Source organism: Agelaius phoeniceus, chromosome 3 (assembly GCF_051311805.1).
Source record: "Agelaius phoeniceus isolate bAgePho1 chromosome 3, bAgePho1.hap1, whole genome shotgun sequence".
Lineage (NCBI taxonomy): Eukaryota > Metazoa > Chordata > Aves > Passeriformes > Icteridae > Agelaius > Agelaius phoeniceus.
In genome coordinates, this window is record NC_135267.1 from 33274543 (window position 1) to 33296838 (window position 22296).

Consider the following 22296-nt stretch of genomic DNA (forward strand, 5'->3'; position numbering starts at 1 on the left):
TCCAGAATTAATGCTTCTTTTTTTTTTTAATTTTTATAATTTCACAGAGATATTGTATGTAAGTGAAATGTTGAATTTGGCTGTTTTGGTTTTTTTTTCTTTTAAAGAAAAAATATTTTTCCAGCACAGTAAATGACGCAGAATTTAATTTTGTGTAACTGTAGCTGTTTAATTCAGCCCTCAGAGAGTCCTGTTGTATTTTCAGCATGTGCACAGCTCTATGTATACTGTTTTCCTTGCTATAAGGTTAATATTAGTTAGAAATGGAGACCTGCTGGAGATAACACCAATTGCAGAGGAGCTTAGCTAAAAGCAAAAGCTACGGTCTCTCAGATAATACCACAAGACAGCTTGAAAGGCTAATATATCATGCAAATGGTGGACCAGAATCACTTAGGCATAGATGGTCTGTGGGCTGTACAGAAGGAGTGAATCTTTCTGTATTCAGCTGCTCGTGTGTGTGCGCCTCGCTCCCCCTCCACCCGCTCCTCTCCCTCTGTCTCTCCCAGGCAGGCGAACAGACCTGCTCCTTCCTTTGTGTTGCCAGTCAGGTCCTCCCTCTGCAGTCTTACACAGGAAGAAGATTTATAACAGCTGCATGCAATGCCAGTGTCTCAAAGAGACAGTATCACGCCATGTGGAGGATTTTTGTTTGGGGTTTGTTTTCTCCACTGAATTGGAAAGGTACATTTTTTAAATCTTAATTATTTTAAACACTTAATTCCTGTGGCTTTTATTTCCTGCTAAATTCTGACCTCCAAATACTATAATCTTTAAATCACAATCTGTTGTCACAGTACTTTAATGGCTGTGATGTCTTAATTGAAAACATGGGGATGTAAGGACTTCGAAAGTATAATTAGGGTACATTTCAATGTGAAGCTGTAAGTGCTGTTCTGTAAGATGGGCATCTGATATTTCTGACATACTGTATCAGAAATATAAGATTCAAACTAGAAAATGAAAATACAGCACACATGCAGTGCAACTGTGTACCATATGTTAAGAAATGTGCACCTCTTAAACAGCGGGCTAATTAGCTAGAGAAAACAGAGATGTCTGAATAATGATGCTAGAAATAAAAAGGATAATGAAATCTTGAGACAGACTTGTGTAGGAGATCCACCTGGCAGCAACTTGCCAGGTTTACCAAATTAAATGAAATCAAAGGAAAATTTAGAGGTGGGAAACAATGAATGTAAAAGCACTACTTCTCTTTGTTTTAAGCTCTTAGTGGCCTGCTTCTTACCTCCCTGACTAGTGGCATGTATTAAATTAATGGTGAGTGAAGCATCAGAATCAGAGAAGCCCAAAAGCTTAGACATGTTCCCTAGGCTTGGAGAAAATTTCTATAAAATTTGACAAGGGATAGTTTCTTGGGGTATTTCTCTTCCCAGGCAGTCGCAGGAATACAAAATTAAAATAGATTTCCTTTTGGCATTTCACCTCTTAGCCTCCCTGTTTCTCAGAAATGAACAGACAAAGTTGAATTGTTTGATTTTAAGAAATCCCTAAAAGATCTAGCCCTTGTTAGTATGTAGGTTCAGTATTAATATCCGATTCCTTCTTCAGAGGATCATACAATCTGGAAATATAAACCCTGGATTAAAAAATCAGGAATAGAGGTAGTTGCACTATAAGAAGTAAAAAACTGCACAGCAGGCCATGGCAGGGAAGAGTCTGTGTCTAGCTCTTCTAACTCAAATATATGCACTAGTTTCCTTCTTCTACCCTGTTTTACCTCATCCCATAAACAGCAAATCTACTTATGTTGCTTGGGATTTGCCTTAGGACTTCTTTTCCCAGGATCAATGAGCTCCAGAAGGGTGTTCACTGAATTCGCTCACTGTTGATTTTCAGTGGCAGGAGGTCCAGGATGTGCTTACTCTTCTATTTGGAGAAACATAACCAAGATTTAATTCCACTATTCACTCATGCCTGAAATACTTCCTCTGGTTTTCCTCAAATGCTAATATGTCCACCCAGAACCACTTTTGTTGCATTGCTTTTGAGATCTACTATTACCCAGTCTTATCAGGACAATGCTTACTTTTGTTCCTCCTGATAACCAGAGCCTTTGCCCTTCAACTTCTACAGCTAATCCACTAGTAGTTTTGGTTGATGGAGCCTGCAAATGGGCTGACATAACGGATTCCTGTCCCAGTGGCATGTTAAGTTCATATGCTTATAGCTGTTTAATCTGTAACACTAACTATGTCCATTCTAGTGTGCCAGGAATACTATATTTACTCAGCTTGGAGTAACATTAGCAAAAGTGCTATGGCATCAGGGAGTTGTCTGCTCCCTCACTACTATACAATTGGTTGTTGTTGTTTAAAGAAGCTTAGAGCTGATAACAGACAGGCTTCCACAGAATGAGCTTAAAACCTACCAGCCTCCAGAAACTGTTCATAGCTGTGTGGTCTGCTTTTAGTGTAGGACATCATTTTCTCCATTGCTAATTAAATCTGTAGTATGTGAACTATTCACATTAAGTTCTTTCTGCAATGTACTCTAATCCAACAGACAAATCTATGCACACTTTTACATATGAAACAAAACCTCAACATTTTTTAAGTTTACATGTACATCATGGTGGTTAGATGTCATTTTTGATCTAGGAAACAGTATCCATACAGTTATTTTCTCTTTCCATCTCTGGTCCACTGAGGTTTACACTGCCTAAATATGTCACAACTTTTGAGAACTTCTTGGGACAAGATTTGGACAGCATGTCGTTCAAATCTGTACAGAAAAGGTGACAGTGCTTCCTTGAGAAGTACCAAACACAGCAAACAAGGAGGGGCATGTACCTGTACATGTGTGCATGTACCTGTACAAATACAGAGACACAATGTCTGAGCATGCATTTGCTTTAAGCCTATATAGCCATAAGGCTGTGTAAACAGAGCTTGACTTCCAGCACTGGACCCCTGGTTATCACACTGCTTGACTGCTAACAGACTTCATTCTCCTTGGTTTGCCTGGTGCTAACTAGCACCCTGCCAGACAATGCCCGGGCATGGGGATAGCATTTGCCAGGAATCTCTCCCAATACCCAACATCACCCTTGATGGTTTCTCTGAAACTGTCTCTGAAGGTTTGGGACCTTGACACACACCTCCTGCCACACACACAACATGCAGCAAGTTCTGTTCCATAGTAGAAAAACACCTGTGTTAAAAGCTGCAATCTGACCCTCACATTATTTCAGACACTTTGTCCCCTTGAGGTGACACTCAAGGCCAAGTGTTACGTAGTATGCCTGCAGCCATTGTGTGCCATTTAGCCTCACAGCCAGAAAACAGCCCTTAGCCCTATTTTATTTATTGATGTATATAGCCAGCAAGACCTTCTAAGTTAAAAGTTAGGGAACACTGAATAAGTGCAGTATTGAGCCAGGAGAAAAAAAGAAAACTAAAACAAATGGCCTATGTCTCACATATTTGTCAGCAAGGTTAAAAAAAAACCATACAGACCGTATGAGAGACAAATGTTTGCTTCCCTCTGTGCCTCAAAGCACCAAAATATCTCAGTGGAATAAACTGAGTTTTTCTACAGACTTGTCACACCACAACAAAATACTTAATCTCCAGAGAAATCACAGTCAGGCAGCTAATGCTCAGTTGTCTAGGAGAATATTCATGTTCATGTACAGGAGTATAGTCACAGAGCCAGAACAAAGACCTTCCCATGCAGTTTATGGTGTTGAATGAAACTATACAAGTTCCCTCTTTCCACATCAGAGATAAATATGGTGTTCAGAAAGGGGAAAGAAAACTAACAACCACCTCACCACCTTATACCTCATCCCACAGGAAGTTGGGATTAAAGTATACTGATTAAATATATACAACTGTAAGACCATCAGTGATGCCAACAATGTGATTTATGAGATATGGAAATATTTAGCCAGTCTTAGTCCCAGCTAGAGGATGTGAGCTGAATTTTGAGGAAACAATAGAAACATTGGGAATGCATATAATTCTAAAAATGCTACATAAGAATAAAATCTCTTCTGACTCACAACACGTAACAGGAAATGCTAGCAATGTTTTAGTGTTTGCAAATAGGCTTTGTAAAAGAAATGAAGCTGTGCAATAGAAAGCTATTGGCCCATCAAACTCAACTATTGAGACTTTAACCCCAGCAAGGACTTAGCTGATTCCATTCATCAAATATACAGTTGGTAATGACTGATACAGACACAGTATTAAAAATTGTGTTAGGTAATGGCCAAAAGACAAAATATGCCCTATGTACTGACACATTCTTGAGAACAAATGGTATCAAACAGCACTATAGAAAGCACTATAGTAACATATAAATTCAGAATACAATCCAGAATGCTCATAAATAAAGCTTCAACCAGTGTTCATAAAACTGCTAAAAGTAGCATCATGTTCTTCATGTAGTTAAGACATGTACAACATTTGTATTGTAGTTCCATGAAATCTGTAGCTCACAGTTGCAGAAGTTAAGAACTGCTTCTTTTAGAAACAGCCACAGATAATAGTCAAATACTCCTTCATCAAGTCTGGGAAGTTTAAACTTCCATTCTTACAATCTAGATGGTTCCAATGTGTTAAAATGGTTGGCAACATCAAGACATTATGCACTTTTGGAAAACAGCACCAATGAAGAGCTTTTTCACATAGAAAGAAAAAGAGTACATAAAACAAGCTTCCACAAGTTTCAGAAACAGAAGTTTGTTTTTTTCCTTTAATAGAGATATAAGATACTTCAGGTTAGAAGGAACCTCAGGAAAGATTTAGGGTAAAGTCTTGTTCTAAACAGTGCTGCATACAGATTTACACAACCTGGTATTGAAAACATCAAAGTAGAGTTTGTGTACCCTCTCTAAGTAACATACTTCACTTACTGGGTGTCCTCATGAGTTATACTCAGCTGGAAACATTCTTTTTCTCATTCATGTCTATTATTTGTTCTCCTGACATGCATCACTGGAAAACTCGCAAAATTCTTTTTATAGCCTCCTCCTAGGTATTGGAAGGCTGCTGGTCCCCTCAAAACTGTCTCTTCTTCAGACTGGAAAATTCTATTTCCTTCTATCTTTCCTTGAAGGGCTTTTGTTCCCTGAACTTGTTGTCCATTCATCCCATAGGTTCTTCCAAATGGCAGAATGCCCCTCAAGTCCTTCAACTGTAGCCTCCATATGCATTTCATCTGAAAACTTGATGAAAATATTGTCCATCACATTGTTCCTCTGTTTCAGATTCCCAGAAATATGGTCCTAGAGTATTTGCTCTGGGTATTTGGTAGGGATTGAAGTAAGACTGATCTGTCTTTAGTTCTCTGGGTTGTCCTTTGAGAACCTTTATAAAGTTTTGATACAGCTTGTCAGATCCATGAGCATTTATGAGTTGAGTTCTCATAAGTAGTCTCTGACTTGATCCTTATCCACTGCTGTTATTCCCTCTCTTCTCTCTCATTAAGCACACAGGCCTCAAAGAACTAGGCCCTGACCATTTCAGCCTTACTAGTGGCCACTGTTGCTGAATCACCCTTTTCATTCAGCAATCAGTACATAAATTTTCCTTTGTCAAGCTTTTATTAGTAACGTACAAGCTCTTCTTGTTGCCTTGATGTCCCTGGCAAGCCTTGATCCTAATTGAGCTTTGGTTTCCCTGATGCCATCACTGCATACTAATGCAATGTTTCAGAAATTCCTCCTTTAAAGCCTATCCTTGCTTCCATCTCCTTTATGCTGCCTTTTCTGGTGGATGTCTGTCTTGAGTTGGTCTATTGATAAATGTACTTGGTTTCCTGACTATCAGCATGAACATTCATAGGCTCAAAAGGTGATGTCCTTACAGACTTGCTGGATTCCCTGAACTCATTTGCCTGTCAGAGGCATGCCTCCCATGGAATGCCACCTTTCAGCTGAAGTCTGCCCTCCTAAAGTGCAGCCTCTGTACTGCACTGCTTGCCTTCCTCTGCCTCCTCAGGATTTTGAACTTCACTATTTTGGTGTCATTACAGCCATGGTTTCTACTGTTTATTGTAGTCCCAAAGAGCTGTTGCAAGCTAGTGAAAGCCAGAGTCACTTCCAGTGTCTGTCTCATGAGTTTACCTCAAATACAATCCAGAAGCCTCCTGGATAGCTTGCTTCTCACCATAGTGTCCTTCCAATAGATGTTAAAGTTCCTGTAAGAACCAGTATCATAGGATCCAAGGACTTCCTTGAACATTTTAAGTAGACTATCCACTTCAACACATTGATCAGGTGATCAGTAACACACTTTCTCCTCAATGTCACCCTCACTGGCCACTCTGAGACCCAAAAAGTCTGTCACGCAACTTTAACATATTTTTTTAATACCGTGTCTAAGTCAGTCATTGCTAATAGTTTGTTTGCTGAATGGAATCAACTAAATTCTCGTTGGGTTTCCAGTCTTGATAGTTTAGCTTGATGGGCTGAAACATTTCCTCTGAATGTTTCATTAAAAATAAAATGTTTTTTAAAACTCAAAACAATTTTTGAATGTACATTACTAGTAAAACTCTGTTAGAATTATATCTATAGTCACAAAACTATTAAACTTATGATAATATAGCACTATCATCAGTTTATTTGAAATATTTATATGACACCTGGCATGCTATTTGAATATTTTGTAAGAAATTATTAGAGGTTGAAGAACAGGCACTACACAAGGTGCCTAGACCACCAAGTCCACTTGGTCTTGCAAGTCCAAGCAACAAGATCCTTTCAAGACTGTTCAAATGCAGTTAGTCATTACTGTTACCTTGGGGGAGGGTTGTGAATGGGACAGTGTTGGTAGAAAACTTGATATCCAAGGTAAAAATAGTGTCCTAAATATTTTGCCCACAGCATTTTTGTGAAGCAGTGATAAAGAGGGACAAAACCACAAAAGGATTCTCCTAAATACAGCAAGCAGGTGCTGTAGTGACTTCAAACCACTTTTGAAAAGGGCAGGGAGAAACTCTTTCCACTTTATTATGAAAATGAATACACGAGGTACTGAAATGTGCCAGCTTAATGTACCAGCTTGCCAGAAGGTCATACAGCCAGTAAGAAGGGGGATTACAGGCCTAAACCTTAGACTAACTAACATAAGCTCCTGACTTAGGCAGAAGAGACTCAGATATTTAACAGATTTGCAATAAAATTAATTGAGAAAGTAATGTAGAGGCTGTCAGCGTAAGGTAGGATGTAAAGAGGAAAATGAATATGTACTCTTTTTTTCATTTTCATTTAGATTCTCATAGTAGATTAGTCTGGCTTACACATAGCTGTATATTTAGCTGTGGTGACAAATATTGCCTAACAGAAGAATATTTCACAGTTAACACAGCCTCTTTCCCTAACAGTAGGCCTTATAAATAAAGAAAAACTGGCAAAAGAATTCAGATTCATTAATATTGGAGGAAGAAGAGAATTACAAAGCACTCTTATTATTTTGAACCTTCTAAGGACAGACTGGCAGACTAACCTGTGAAACAGCTAACCACTTAACTAAGACTCTTGTTTTCTTGATCACACATTTCCTTCTGTAAATAAACTCACTGCATTTCAAGCTGGTCAGTTATGTTTCTCTTGAAGCCTAAAGGTTGTCAGTGCATAATTAAAGGCAAGGTATGACTATAGACTCCAAATACATGAAAAGTTGACACAGAAAGGAAAGGAGCACATTGTTGTCTGCATCACCAGTAGGTGAGGCTGAAAAATAATGGGCTTAAGTTACAACAACGTTAGATGTTAGGAAGCAAATTCCAGTGCTAAGGATTGAGACAACCAGGAAAATAATGCCATGGGAGATTGTACATACTCAGTCTCTGGAGATTTTTAGAACAAACATCAGTCAGCTGGATATAAGCATGGTTCAGTTTGCTTTAGAGCAGCAATATGGAAGAGATGTCCTCTTGAGGTCCTTTTCAGGCCTGTGGTTCTATTATTTAAAGCTTCAAAGACTATCAGACTTTAATGTGTTTCAAATGAATTACATCTTGTTCAGATAGTTGTGAAATATTCAAATTAAACATAAGTTTCATTAAAACCTGGAAAGAGAAATAAGTACACTAAATTAATCTCTCAAGTAGCTCTTTGACCTCTTATGTTTTTCCTTTTGGCTTATTCCTGCCATAGTGCACAAGAAAGCTGCAACCTGATAAAAAATACCTGGATAGCTGGCAATGACTCAAACTCATCCAGCTGTGTCCATGCTTGACCTGCCTTTTCTTAAGCAGTTTCATCTCATTTTTTTACCAGTCATTAAACTTATTGACTAGTGTTTAGAGACCAGTAAGTGACAAGCTTAAAGAAAGTACATAGAAAGTCTGTGTACAACTGAGATGTGTTGCTTGTTTATGGTAGCACTTTTTCTGCAACACCTGGCCCCATCTCTGAGCAGTGAATGTATTGACACCCAGCATATTGCATCTGAAAGTTGGAATTTGAATAGATTGTGCCAAGTAATGAAATATTAGGAAACGGGAAAATTCCTAAATAAAAATTCACTACTACTTGCTTACTGGTCTCAAGTAAGACATAATTCTTTTCCATTTTTTGGTCAGTAAAATGCTTTGCAGTTTTCCTCCAGATTCAGCTGTAGCAGTCATGATTGACTTCTCAGGTGAAGTCAGCAGCAAGGGGGCAAGCTTCTTCCTCACCATTAGATAATACTGTAATCAATAGGAATCATTTGCCCTCTTGAAAATAGGGAGTATTTTCTAAGGGGAGAAAAAAATTAACTGTCCATAGAAAATTGGGGCATAAGACCTTTCCAGCTCAGCTAAGCACGGGGGATTCTTCACCGTGTACCAGAACATAAAGAAGGTCCTCTCTGTCTAGCTTTGCTATTCCATAGATAACCTTTTTTTTACCTAATGCAGATTTATTTAACTTTTAATACATTTCAGTAAAACAGTAAAACAGACTGCTACCAAAGAAAAAGTAATGAGACAAATCTTGGAAGTCTAAATAGATAAGAATTTTCAACTTGCTAATCAGGTAAAAATAATCACCTAGGTTTAAAGGTAATAAATCCTGTCACATTGAAATCACATGATTACTATAACACTTCATACTATCAAATATTCAGAACTTAAATACTATTGATCCTGTTTTTGTGAACAGCACAGATTTCCATTAACAGCAGTGAACTTGCACTTCTGTGCATTGTTACAATGAGTGAACTTATACCAGAAGAAAATCAGGAAATTCACAATAAGGGCCAATGCAATTAGTTACACAATGAGTGGTGTTAAGATGCCAGCCCATACATGTCTAAGTATGAACTTCGCAGAAGAAATGGGACCACTCCAACTTCAGTTAAACTATTCAGATATGTCAGGATTCAGAGCAGTGTATTAACTCAGAAAGTAGGTTAAGACAAAGTGAAATATCAGATTCAAAGAAAAAATTTTAAAGAAACAGATTGATTAGATGAGACAAACCAGAAAATCCCATATTTGTCAGCTGTACTATATGTCATAGGAAGAATATATTACCAAAATACTGTGGAGAAAATAGTGATTTGGAGAATAATTCAGTTTAACATTCTTCAGAAAATTCTGTACAGTTAGTCACCTAGAGTTTGATTCAGATAAAAAACCAAAACCTTACTTTTTTTTAACTCTTAAACAAGTTTGGCCACTTCTCTAATCTAGAGTAGGTTCTGCCTTAGTAGACACAATGTAATGCTTCCAGAGGGAAATGCATCCCTCTTCTTAAACTCCTTTCTTAGGCACGTCTAAAGAATGATCTGTCCCATCTTAGTTCTGTCGTGGTTTGAGAGGAAGTAAGTTTTCTGGGATGCTGTGGTCACACCAATGGGTGCTCAGATTTGAATATTGGCACCTGGTGTGGCCACTGGGCACATGGATACCCCTCTGAGAACACAGGGGTTAAAAGCAGAGCTCTCCCCTGGGAGGCTCTCTTGGGTTCTGGTGAGGAAAGAGTTCGGGTCTCTCCCCCGTCCAGCTGCTGCTGCTGGGCGGGGCAGGGGAGCCATGCGGCCGGGTGAGGTAGGCCGAGGCTTGGACCCAGAGGGGAGGTGAAGAGGGCCCAAGGATGGAAGGGTGGGAGAAGCACCAGGAGACATCGGGCAGCCCCCCCAAGAGAGAGAGAGAGTACAGCCTGTGCTTGGGACCGTGCTACCTTGAAACTTGATAAACATGGGCCTGTGCCGGCAGCACGACTGGGAAGGAGAAGGGTGGGGGGGAAGCAGCGAGAAGGTGTCCGGGTGTCCGACCGCTGTGGGAGTTCCTGAGAAGGCAGAGCCCGAGTTTTTAACCCTTTTTTTGGACAATGAAAACTTTGCAGAACATTAACCTTTCCTAGAAGAGAGATAGAGATGAAATGGAAGAAGGAAATGTGCAAGTGTGAAGGTCTGGGCAAGTGAAAGATGCGGAGGAGTAGAGAAGAATCTTAGGTGGGAAGAGATGATGGAGTGGCCTTAGCTGGACTCTTCTTGTTATAGCCATGGACAGAACCATGTCCCTTGTGACACAGAGACTGCATCCAGGGGGAGGCAATGGCTCAGAGCCAAGAGGGTTCAGTGTTGGTACCCCTCGGCCCCAGGGGGTGAAATTTCGGGGAGACAGGTGTCCCAAAGGAGAGACTGTGGGGACAGGTGTCCCAAAGGAGAGACTATGCTCTTTTTGGAATGGGACAAAGCATCCTTAAAAAGACAACCCTAGAAGCAGCTCTGGTCCGTGTTCAGTGGTGAGAGCACTGGACATGAAAGGAAGAGGTCACGACGGCAGATGTACTCCGGGCGGTGCCACAAGTGACACGGAAACACACGAGGCTTCAGCTGTGTTTCCAGGGGAAGCCCATGGTACAAGAAGGACTCCTCTCCTCTTGATGAACTGAGGATTGATTGTCTGAAGGGTGGTGATGGACTGAGAGTTGGTGATTTGGGGTATAGATGTATTGGAAATTTGGTGGGGGGAGGAGGAAATGTTTTTGGAAAGTTTTCATTTTCCCTGTGTGTTTCCTGTTAATTATAGTTGTAGTTTATTTAATAAAGTTTTCTTTTCTTTATTTCTAAGTGGGGGCCTGCTTTGCTTATGCCTGGTCATGTCTCACAGCAGACACCAAGGAGCATATATTTTCATGGGGGCACTGGCATTGTAGCAGCATCAAACCATGACAAGTTCTTTCCATGGTCCACTGAGGAAATCTAGAAAATTAACTTAACCAAGTTACCTATATACTACTAAAGGACATCTTTCTCTAAAAGTCTCTGTGTAGATACTTCTTGTGAGGTTCTACATCTACAGCACTGTAATTGTTTTCCAGGTAATTAATAAATTGTAATTAAGCTAAACCTCTAAAGTAAAAGAAAAATTGGATTTCCATCAGTAGCAGTCTTCTAGACTCAAGTTTATGACTATCTTATTGCAGTGCGGTTTTTTCATTGTGCTGGTACAGCTTTGCTAGGGCAATGTGCAAACTAACAGGTGTGCTATAATAACCAAACATGAAAGAAGTTTTGAACCTAATTTAGTTCTAGAGTACTATGATGAATAAAAGATATTAAAAAACAGGAGAATATCATCTCCTCTGGGTGATACCATGGTACTGATTCTTGTGGTAGGGAGCCCTGCCTTGCTGAAGGACTTGCAACACCATGTGCGCTGTAATATTTTTATTTGCTTTCAGAAATAGCTGAAGAGACAAAATAGTGTGATTTTGTGATTCTCTGTATTAAAAGTCTGTAAAAATCTGTTCTTTATTTGAAGTCTGTAAGAAACCACAAGCAACTCCATATGTGCCTTCCTTTTGTGCTACATTTGTCCTTTTTATTCTGCAGTGTATAAAGTCACCACTGGAACCCAGTGACAGACCTTGATTAACTGTGCTTAATCTATTTCCACAGAAAAATGGACCAAAGAAAGTGTTCTAAAACAAGATAATAAAATGTTATCATTTCTCCTCTCTCATTTTATTAAATATGCTCATCTTATGTGTAAAGTGAGCCTATCCAGTTGGCATCTTTGTGATGAGACAGAATGCATAAGGAAAAATTGGTTTCAAAACGTATGTTTACATATTCTATCTGCAATGGTAATCTTACTGACAGACATTTGTCACTGATCATTCTGTTGTGGTACAGTATAATTTGTACTCCTTTTCTCTTTGTTACTGGAAGTTAAATGGGAAAATAGATAACTGTAGAAAAGCCTGTAACTCTTTTTTTTTTTTTTTAACTACTATTCATCTCTAAGTCAGCTCCAAATGCAGGAATACCTCCCAATATCCATTAAGCCTTTTGTGACTGTATTTTTTGTTTTCTAGCACAAGAAGAGAGATGTTCAATGAATTCAAGAGGGGGCAAATTTCATACTACTAAAACAAAACATTCACTCTGTAACAAGCGTTTAATTTTCATCAATGTCAGAGAATGTTGTTGAAGGTTATAGTTGAGCAAGTTTTAGATGGTGGTTAGATATTTATATGCCTAGCAGGAAAAGAAAACTCTAGTCTCAGAATATTTACTAACAACAATAGAATTTTTGAAAGGGAGATCAAAATTCACATTTCAGGCCTTAAGGAAATCAGGCTCAGGGAATAGGCATGAGCCATTTAATGAAGCATTTTTCTCATGGTTTGAATCACACATCTTCCTGTGGGAAACTTGTTGCTAGACCTCAGAGTCTGAGTGATGGACCTAGACAACCTGTTTTAGCAAGAGGATTCCCATGTTCTTATGTAAAACCCTGAGGAAATGCCAGGAAATGGTCTCTGCTGTTATCTACCCTTGTTCACACCATGTTTATCCCTAGGAAGATGATAGATGTGTTGGAGTAAGGAGAGAGCACTGGAAGCCTGGAGCTGAACTGGTCTTCTTTTATAACCAACAGAATGCAAAGAAGAAAAACAGTTCAAGGGATAACTTACAAAAAACCCAAAAGTCACATCTTATTTTCACTCACAATAGATAAGAAAAATCCTTGGTATCTCTGGTGGGTTGACCATGTCTAACTACCACAGGCCCACCAAGGTTCTCAGCTGGACTGTGGACTGGGGAGAAGAAAATAAAATAAAAGACTTGTGGGGTGAAATAAGGATAGGGAGATCACTGCAATGGGCAAAACAGACTTGGAGAAATGAATTTAGTTTATCAACAATTAACAATGAGGTAGGATAAGAAGGAGTAAGACCAAATCTAAAAGCACCTTCCCTTCTCATCCCTCTTTCTGGGCTCAGCTTCACTGAGATTTCTCTACTTCCCACAAGAGGTGTAGGGGAATGGGGAACGGGGGTTGTGGTCAGTTCATTACAGGTTGTGCTGCTCATTCCTCCTTGCACACTCCCCTTGCTGCAGTGTGGGGTCCCTGCTACAGGAAAGTCCTCCAGGGTAAGTCCTTCCTGTGGATTGTAGTTCTTCACAAACTGTTCCAGTGCATGTCCCTTCCACAGGGCGCAGTACTTCAGGAACAAACTGCATCAGCATAGGTGCCCGGGGTCACAAATCCTGATGGCAAGCCTGCTCCAGAGGGGCTTCCTCTCTCTATGGACCACAGGTCCTGTCAGAAGCCTGCTCCAGTGTGGGTTTCCCATGGGGTCCTCCACAGACTACAGGTGGATCTCTGCTCCACCAGGGACCTCCTGCAGGGGCATAGCTGCCTCACCTTGGGCTGCACCATGGGCTGCAGGGGAATGTCTGCACTGACCTTCATGTCTGCAGGATTATTTCTCTTACATGTTCTCAGTTCTCTCTGTGGCTGCTGTTGTGAAGAAGTTTTTCCCCACTTCTTATCTATGTTATCCCAGAGGTGCTGCCACTGCTACTGGTGGGCTCAGCCTTGGCCAGTGTGGTGGATCCTTCTTGGAGACAGCTGGTGTTGGCTTTTTGTACATGGGAGAAGTTTCTGGCAGCTTCTTCCAGAAGTCACCCTTGTAGCCACCCTGCTACCAAAACCTTGCTACATAAAGTCAGATACTCCAGGATCTTTTCATGTCCATAAGCTTTTTCTGTTAAATCCATGTTATCATACATCCTGCATTACTGACACCAAGTCAACTGCCACACCTCACCTGTTGCACAAAGATCTCAAAGGGTGCATTTGATACATTTTCATCCTGATATGCTGTAAAAAACTTTCCAACACACATTTTCTTCATGTCTGTGGTATTAATTTAGGACCAACATTACTCCATGTCTTTAATTTAATTCCATGGACATACTCCATGAAGAAGAGCTACATACTCCACGTACGTTATCTGTAGACATATTTGTTTTTAAATGATTTCATATATCATATATTATTAACTTGTATAATATATGCATTAAATATAGAATACTTACTACATGTATTTTTGTACTGTTCAATATGTTATATGAAGTATAATCAGAGTTTGGTGAGACAACTGGGAAGCTAATCTGTAGGCATAGATCTGGAATGCCATCTGAAGAATTTCTGTAAGTATTCTCCAAATATTGAACCAGTTTTAATTGTGTAAGTGTAGGATTTCTTCAGGATTAAAGAAATCAAGAGGCAGTACATAGCTGGCTAGAAAATAAGAGCCTAGTGGCAATAGGGCAAACTGTCTTGAGCTGTACTCTTGACTTGAGCATTCTTCCAAGCTCCCTATTCATTTTTCTTCTTTGAAGTTTTGTAAGCTTATACAACAGATATTTCTCTCCCCACATATTTTTCTTTTTAAAATTCTCTAGTTCCTTTTATTTCCTTAATTTCTTTATTTTAAAATTAGTTTATTTTCTTTGGTTTCAATGCAAAATATGGTCTAAACTTGATCTTCAGTTGCTTCATTTGCATGCTTCATCACTGGCCTTCCCTTGCTTTTTTCTTTATCAGCTTCATCCAAAATGCTGGTCTAGTAATCACCTACATTATGGACAACGTCTATTATGATCTATTCATTAACCTCTCATTATCCCCATTCATGACTTCCAAACTCTGCATAACTCTGCTCTCATTATTGGCAATTTTCTCTGCAATTTCTTAACTTTGTCCTTGTATCCTCTAAGTCATTTGCCCTTCATTTTATTCTTTCATTCCTGTCTTTAGGCCTCAAATTTTGGGGAGTCTTTGAGTCAAAGGTGAACATATAAATCAAAAGTGAAAGTGCCTGCAATCAAAGAAACTCTCTATCATGAACAGTCATGGAAATCATAAAAAAATGTATAGAGTGAATTTTCAAAGATTGTCCTCACATTCCCTTTTATCTTTTCTGCCCTGTTAAAATACTTCACATTTTTGGTTTCTAAAGTCTCAAGATATTATAAAAAGTGCATAGGCCTTGTAAGCCTATTTACAGTACTAAGGTAGGTTAAACCTAACATATGTGAGCAAGGCCAATATCTTGCTAAAGGCCAAATTGCAAAATATCATCAAAAATTAGATTAGATTAGATTAGATTGTAATATCATAAACCTGGATTATCTACCTGGGTAGATAATCCCAGATTAACATTTTCTATCAGATGTTCATGTCAAATTAAATACACCCTTTTCTACTCTAAGGCAGCAAGTTAGGAAAGCATTGCTCATCCTCCACTGAGATACAGTGGTATTATACTCAGAGAAGCAAGGAGTGTGCTTGTGTTCAAGGCTAAAAACATTTTCCTTTCATGATGCTGCCATCAAACACAATCAGGATCAAAACTCACTGTTGAGATCAGTAATAGAAAAGAGAGTACTTTCTTACAGTAAGAAGGACTTTTCTTCTTCACTGCAATTGCAGCTGAGATAGGTGAACCAATACTGGCCTTCAGATATATTAAATTATGTTTCATTGATGGTGAAATCCAGTTTCCAGCTAATACTCCATTTAGTAGATGGCTTAAAGTGCACCTTAATCTGCATCGTGCCCCAAGTTTGACATTATTTGTGTAGGGCATCGCAGGTTGATAGTATTTTTTTTCTGCTGACAGGCACAGTTCTCTTCTCCATTAAAGCTTATGGATATTTATAACTCAAAGTGTTCTTGTAGTGGCTGGTAATATAGAACACTTCTCTGCAGTCCACTATTTGACAGTTTCTACTTACTGAGATCTAACTGATAAGAACATCCATAGCTCTTTTGGTTACTACATAGTTGTGCCAAGGTGATCCTGATCCCTGAACTGGAGGAAGCAAAGACACAAAAACCTATTTTCTTACCCAAATTCATGTCAGAGTCTTTCTAACAGCAATACACACCATCTTACTTAGATGAACAGCAAATCAGCTCTAACTTCATCACTTTTTCTTGTTTCTTCAAAATAAATGTAGACCTCCAACATCCCAGACTACAACACTATCTGCATAGATATAAATCAAAGTACATTTTCTTCATGCTTAAGAACATGGAAACAGTATAAAACTCCAGTGCATTAGAAAGCAGGAAATTAGATTTAGAACAAGGGAATCATTGGAAGGATCTTTAAATTATTTCATTCAACCTCCTACTAAGAGCAGGAGTATCATATCCTAAAAACCTTCATGAGAAGAGAATCCATAACTCCTCTGTGTAATCTTAGTGCTGTGCTAAACCACCATTTTCCGGCATTCCAGTGCTGAAAAATGTATTCATAATGCCCTGCTTGAGCCTTCCAACCTGTAGTTTGTGGTTGTTGCCAGTCAGCAAGTCCAGGTATAGAATAAATCACAGAATGGTTTGGGTTGCAAAGGACCTTAAGGATCATCTAGTTCCAACCCCCTGCAGTAGGCAGGGTTGCCATCCTCTAGACCAGGTTGCTTGGGGCCCCATCTGACCTGGCCTCAAGCACTGCCAGGAATTGGGCATCTACAAGTTCTCTGGGCAACCTGTTCCAGTGCCTCAACTCCCTCTGGGTAAAGAATTTCTTGTAACATCTAATTTATACCTGGTGTCTTTCATTCTAAAGCCATTCCTCTCGTCCTGTCGCTATCTGCTTATGTGAAAACTCATCCCTCTCCTTTCTTTCTTATAAGCCCTCTTAAGGTACTGGGAGGCCCAATGAGATCTCCCCAAAGGTCTCCAGTTCTCTTCTCCATATTTAAGAACACCCCCAGCTCTTTCAGCCTTTCTTCATAGATGTCCTTTCTGACAGACCCTTTCCAGTTCCTCCACGTCAGCCCTGAATAGGGGGACCAAAAGCTGGATGCAATAGCTGAGATGTGGCAGCATGCAGTAGAAGTGAATAAAAATAAGTTCCTTTGATCCTTTCTAGTAGAGAAAATCCTCCTTACTTAACCCAGTATGTAGTTTGCCTCCTATGTGATGAGAACACACAGGGACCTTAGATTCCAGGGATTCCAGCCCGGGATTTACTACACCTGCATGGCCACTTGGTCATCTATCTCATAGCTGTACTGAATTATTCTGCTCTGGAAACGATGTTGAACTACTCATGCATGAGCTGCATGGACATCCTTTTGGCCTAGTTCTCCAGCATCTTAAGATCAATTGAAGTTTTAATACTGATTGTGTAAACCAAATTTAATATCTTCTATAGGTTTACTGAGAATTATTTTCTCATGGCTGAGGTTGTTGACAAAGACACCAAACAGTTGTGGAGCCATTGTCACCCCACCTAGGTCTTGTGCTCATTACCAGATTAACTGGACATTACATGCCTGATTCCTACCCTGTGAGCACCAAAGTCGAGCCAATATTAAGCCTACCTAAAAGTGCATTCATACAACCTGTAACTTACAGGTTAGAGTGCTCTGAGAGATTTCCAAAGCTTCAGCAAAGTTAAGGTGTGTTACATCCACTATTACCCCTTCACTCATATTGGTAGTTACTTTATCCCTGAAGATAATTGAGATAATAAGCATTATCAGTCCTTAGTAAACCTTTGCTACTTACTTGTCCTTTATGTTTAACCCAAGACAGCAATGAAGCACCATGCAGTCATTCACTCACTCTGCCCAGTGCAGGATGGGGAAGAGAATAAGAAGAGTAAAAAAACAAGAAAACCTGTGGGTTGAGATGAAGAAAGTTTAATAGCAATAAAAACAACAACAATATTGTAAGGAAAATGAAAAAATAACAAAGAGAGAAAATAGAACCCAAGAAAGACAAGTCATGCAAGTGAAAACAGTTTTCACCACCAACTGGCCAATGTCTAGTCAGTCCCTGAGCTGGGGGCCCCTCATCTTTATATGCTCCCCCATCTTTATATGCTGAACATGACACCATATGGTGTGGGATATCTATTTGGTCATTTAGGATCAGATGTCCTGGCCGTGTCTCCTCTCAACTTCTTGTCTACCCCCAGCCTCCTCACTGGTGGGGTGGGGAGAGTCACAGAAAATACCTTGATGCTGTGTAAGCACTGCTCAAGCCCCAACAAAAACATTCCTGTATTATCAACACTATTTTGGTCACAAATCCAAAATACAGCCCCAAACCAGGTCCTCTGAAAAGAAAAACCACCTCTATCTGAGCTACAGCCAGCACAACTATTTAGAAAAAACCTCTAAAAATCTGTTTTTAGGGACTGAGATGAATCTGAATAGTCTGTAACTCCCAGATGGTCTCTCCTACCATTTATAATGTTTGGCATAATGTTTTCTTTTTCTTTTTGTAATTTGTAAGGGACTTTTCCAGATTGCCTCAATTTTTTTGGCCACAGGTAAGTAGCAGCTTTACAGTCACCTCAGCTGTGTGCTCCAGCAGTTTCAGATGAATCTCGTCCAGGTCCAGGGATTTTAGTACATCAGGATCCTTCAAGTAGCCCCTAGCCTGAAACAATTCCACTCTTGACTGCTCTGCTCCTTCCCAAGCTTGACTGGCTTGATGCAGTGATCTGGTTTCAGGCTTTTCCTATAGGGACTGAAGTAGGGAGGTGGGGAAAACATCAAGTACTTCAGTGTTATCTGTGTCATCCATCACTGAGCTGTCTCCTCCCTTTTGTCAACAGTGCCACATTTCCTCTGAACTTTTTGCTCTGAACCTTTTTCTGTGAGCAAACTGACAGAATTTCTTCTTGTTACTCCTTGTGTCACTAGGCAATTTCAACTTCAGCTGCGGTTTGGCCTTCCATATTTCCTCTAAGTGAGTAATGTTTCTCTCTCATGTCTATCCTTGATTGCAATTTCTTGTATGCTCTCCAGGTTAGCTAGCATCAATTTGACAATCATTAAAAATCAATGGTTTCACATGTTATTATGTTGCTGTTTGCATTGCATTGGTTTTGTGCAGCCAGTGTTTGGTTGGTTTGTGTTCTCATGGAATGTTTAATAAAGTAATAGTGGATTAACATACATATATGTGTATGTTTATTTTTTTTATTTGTTTATTTATTTATAAAGGCAGATGGATAAAAAACTCACTTGATAAATCTTACCAAGGGCCTACACCAAACCTGTGGGCAGCAAGTCAAATTTTACATGCAGTCAAAATGCATACACTCATTCTCATGATTCCTAATATTTTAGGTAGTTACTTTCAAATCAAAACATATTTATTTTGTCCTAGGGCTGTGAGTCCCCTAAAACTTCTGTCCATAGGAGCCCATTGTTCAAAGTTACATGATGCTGATTGCATCCAGCTGCCATCAATTACGTTTCACATGCACATTACAGATATATGAACCATTATTTTAGGCATTTTCTCTTGATCCTGGTTCCCGGATACCTCTCTCCAGTTCAGCAACTTGTTTAGCGTGTTTCTAGTTTTTTATTGATCCCTTAGTTAAAAAATAGCATCCAAAGGAGACACTTCACCTAAGGATCCCTGAACCCTGTGAATATAAAACTCTGGTTTCACTCTATCTGCAGCATTGTTTTTAGATTTTCTTACTATATCAGATAAGCTGGATTTTTTTTTTTTTTGTGAACATTTGTTTAAAAATTTCATTTTCTTATGCTTTAGAAAATGCATTTTCTATTTTAAAGTGACATATCATGTCTGGAAGTTAATCTATCACTATTTTAGAGTCTAAAGTTTGAAGAGTGAAATGGATGGAAAATACTTCAGTTACCCTGAGCTTTTTCTCCATTTATTTGGCTCTTAGATATAGTATTTGTGACAACTAGATACACTTTTTTTGGTGTCTTCCCTTCAGTTAAGGAACAAACTTAGGGAAGAATGAGAAAGTATTTTCCACTCACAAGTTGAAGTATCTCTGCCACCTAAAATCATAGACTTCTTGAGGTTGGAAAAGACCTCTAAGATCACTGAGTGAAGTTAAACTTCATAAATTTATTATGTTTACATTTAATTTGTCAATAATTAACACATGAATAGGAAAAATTTATCAAATTTTATTTTCCCTATGTACTTAAATACATAGGAAATTTATATACATATTTATATACATACATATGTATTTAAATACGTAGGAAAAAGAAAAAGAAAATGTGAGAAATAGTGTTTTCTCTCTTCACTTTATATCTGTGTCCCTCAGACATTGGGCAATTTAGCAAATAACACATAGCTTCTTTTCACTTCCCCAGGGAAGATGGAAGATGTGCTTATGAAGTCTCTGGGGGAATAAAATTCTTGGAAAGTTCCAAGAAGGCCAGGCTGAAATGCCACAGGGCCAGTACCTAAAAGATGGCAAACATAATGCTAAAATATGCAAGAACCCATTCTTGCATATTATATATATTTATATCTACATGCTTTTCTCCAATATTATAAATACTCTTTTAAAGCTCTTTTTTTTTTCACAGGCATGACTGAATGTTAATTACATGGAATCTATGAGGATCTGAAATATTTTTAAGGCCTTATCTGGCTTTGAGATATTTGATAATTTATTAAAAAGAAACAGAAATCCTATATTCTTATGGTAAAAAGAGAGACCAAGAATATACCTTTCATGCTGACTTTAAAATACTAAAATGATTTTTTTTTTTTAAATTTTGCTTCTGCACTATCATCGTACTGTGATAGGTGCCAGAGTTGATGAATGGATGTTAATTACTGGTGTATGGCTCAGCAAAACTGAATGAAAATCAATGTTAATGTGTCTTCACCTAAACTTTTAATAATGTGCCTCTGGAGGGCCAAATTCAAATAGCACCAGGCAGCAACCTCTACACAAACAGGTTAATTTATGATTCAAAATGTATAACTACACAAATAGAGGTATATGCAGCTCAGGAGCAGACATGCTGTAAATTTATATTAGAGAAAAAGACTTATTTCAGCATTTCTTAAAAATAAAAGAAAAAAAAGAAAAGAAAGAAAAAGATTAATAATTTTCTCCTATCCTCTTTTTGTTTGTCAGTGGAAAATGCAGGATCGCTAAGGACAACACCAGTAGAAGAGAATTCCAGACACAAATCACTCAATCTCCAATTTATATGTTTTCTTTTACTTTGATTTTGAAGGCTTTAGAATAAAATTAGCTTGTAAAAGTTAATGAAATTGTTTAGAAAAACTCAAGTGGATGGACTGCAACATTAATGAGATATTTTAGAAGAAAAATAAGAACACACTGATGCTGGTTTTTCTCATGTCACAAGCAGTTTTCAGAAAGTACTGATTTTACTATGTCCATGGAACTTTACATTCCAGGTATTGAAGAATTGGCATGGTGAAAGGAAAAGCAATACTTAAAAGTTATCTTTTAGAAAAAAGACCATTTAGGTGTCAGCTGGAAGCAGTTGAATACTGAGATCAGGCTGAAAAAGCAGGCTTTTGGAAGACTTTTGAGGAGAGCATATTTATTATTATTGCAACTTCATATATTGCCAAAGGTGCAGAGAAAATGAGGTCACAATAGAGAAGAGGCACAAAGCTGCAATTTCTTTTGTATCAAAGTGACTCTCAAAGGCTTTCTTAAACAAGAGTGGAAGATGGTGTACTTTTTCATTATTGCTTTAGGATCCCAAGCAGGAAAAGACAAGTAGCACATAGCTGAGGAAGCCATGTAACATTTCCCAGAACATGCTGGTGTTGATCCCATGCATTTCAACTGTTCAGGAATGCAGCCTAAGCTCAGCTAAACAGCCTTGGACTCCATGTCTTTAAAAAGAGATTCCTAAGGAGAGACACAGTGAAGGTCTTTAAGTTCTTGTTCACCTGCTCCATACAGCTCATGAAATAATTATTGTCTAGTTCTCATAACAAGGACTAGGAGTAGACAATAAAAACACCAGCCAAAGCCTGTAGAGTAAACAGAAGATAATACCTTTTCACTGAGAGCATATCTATGCTGTGGAACTTATTTTTATAGCTTATTGTCTGTTGCATGCCAAAAATACCAAAGGGAAATCAGACCCATTTGGATGAAGGCTGTTAAATGAAGAACTGTGCATATAGTCTTAGCATCCCTAAGTGAGCTATTCTCAGAAAGTGGGAAAATGCTAGTAGAATTATATTTGCTCTCTTACGGTGGATCCCTAAGCTTCCTTT

At 38.8% G+C, this 22296-nt stretch overlaps 1 long non-coding RNA gene across 1 annotated transcript; it reads left to right on the forward strand.

Annotated features, from left to right (window-relative positions):
- The first annotated feature begins 516 nt into the window (after positions 1-516).
- LOC143693695 (uncharacterized) lies at positions 517-11923 on the forward strand. The gene is made up of 2 exons (XR_013181632.1): positions 517-684; positions 10310-11923. It is a non-coding gene; the product is annotated as an uncharacterized LOC143693695 (long non-coding RNA).
- Positions 11924-22296: the final 10373 nt, after the last annotated feature.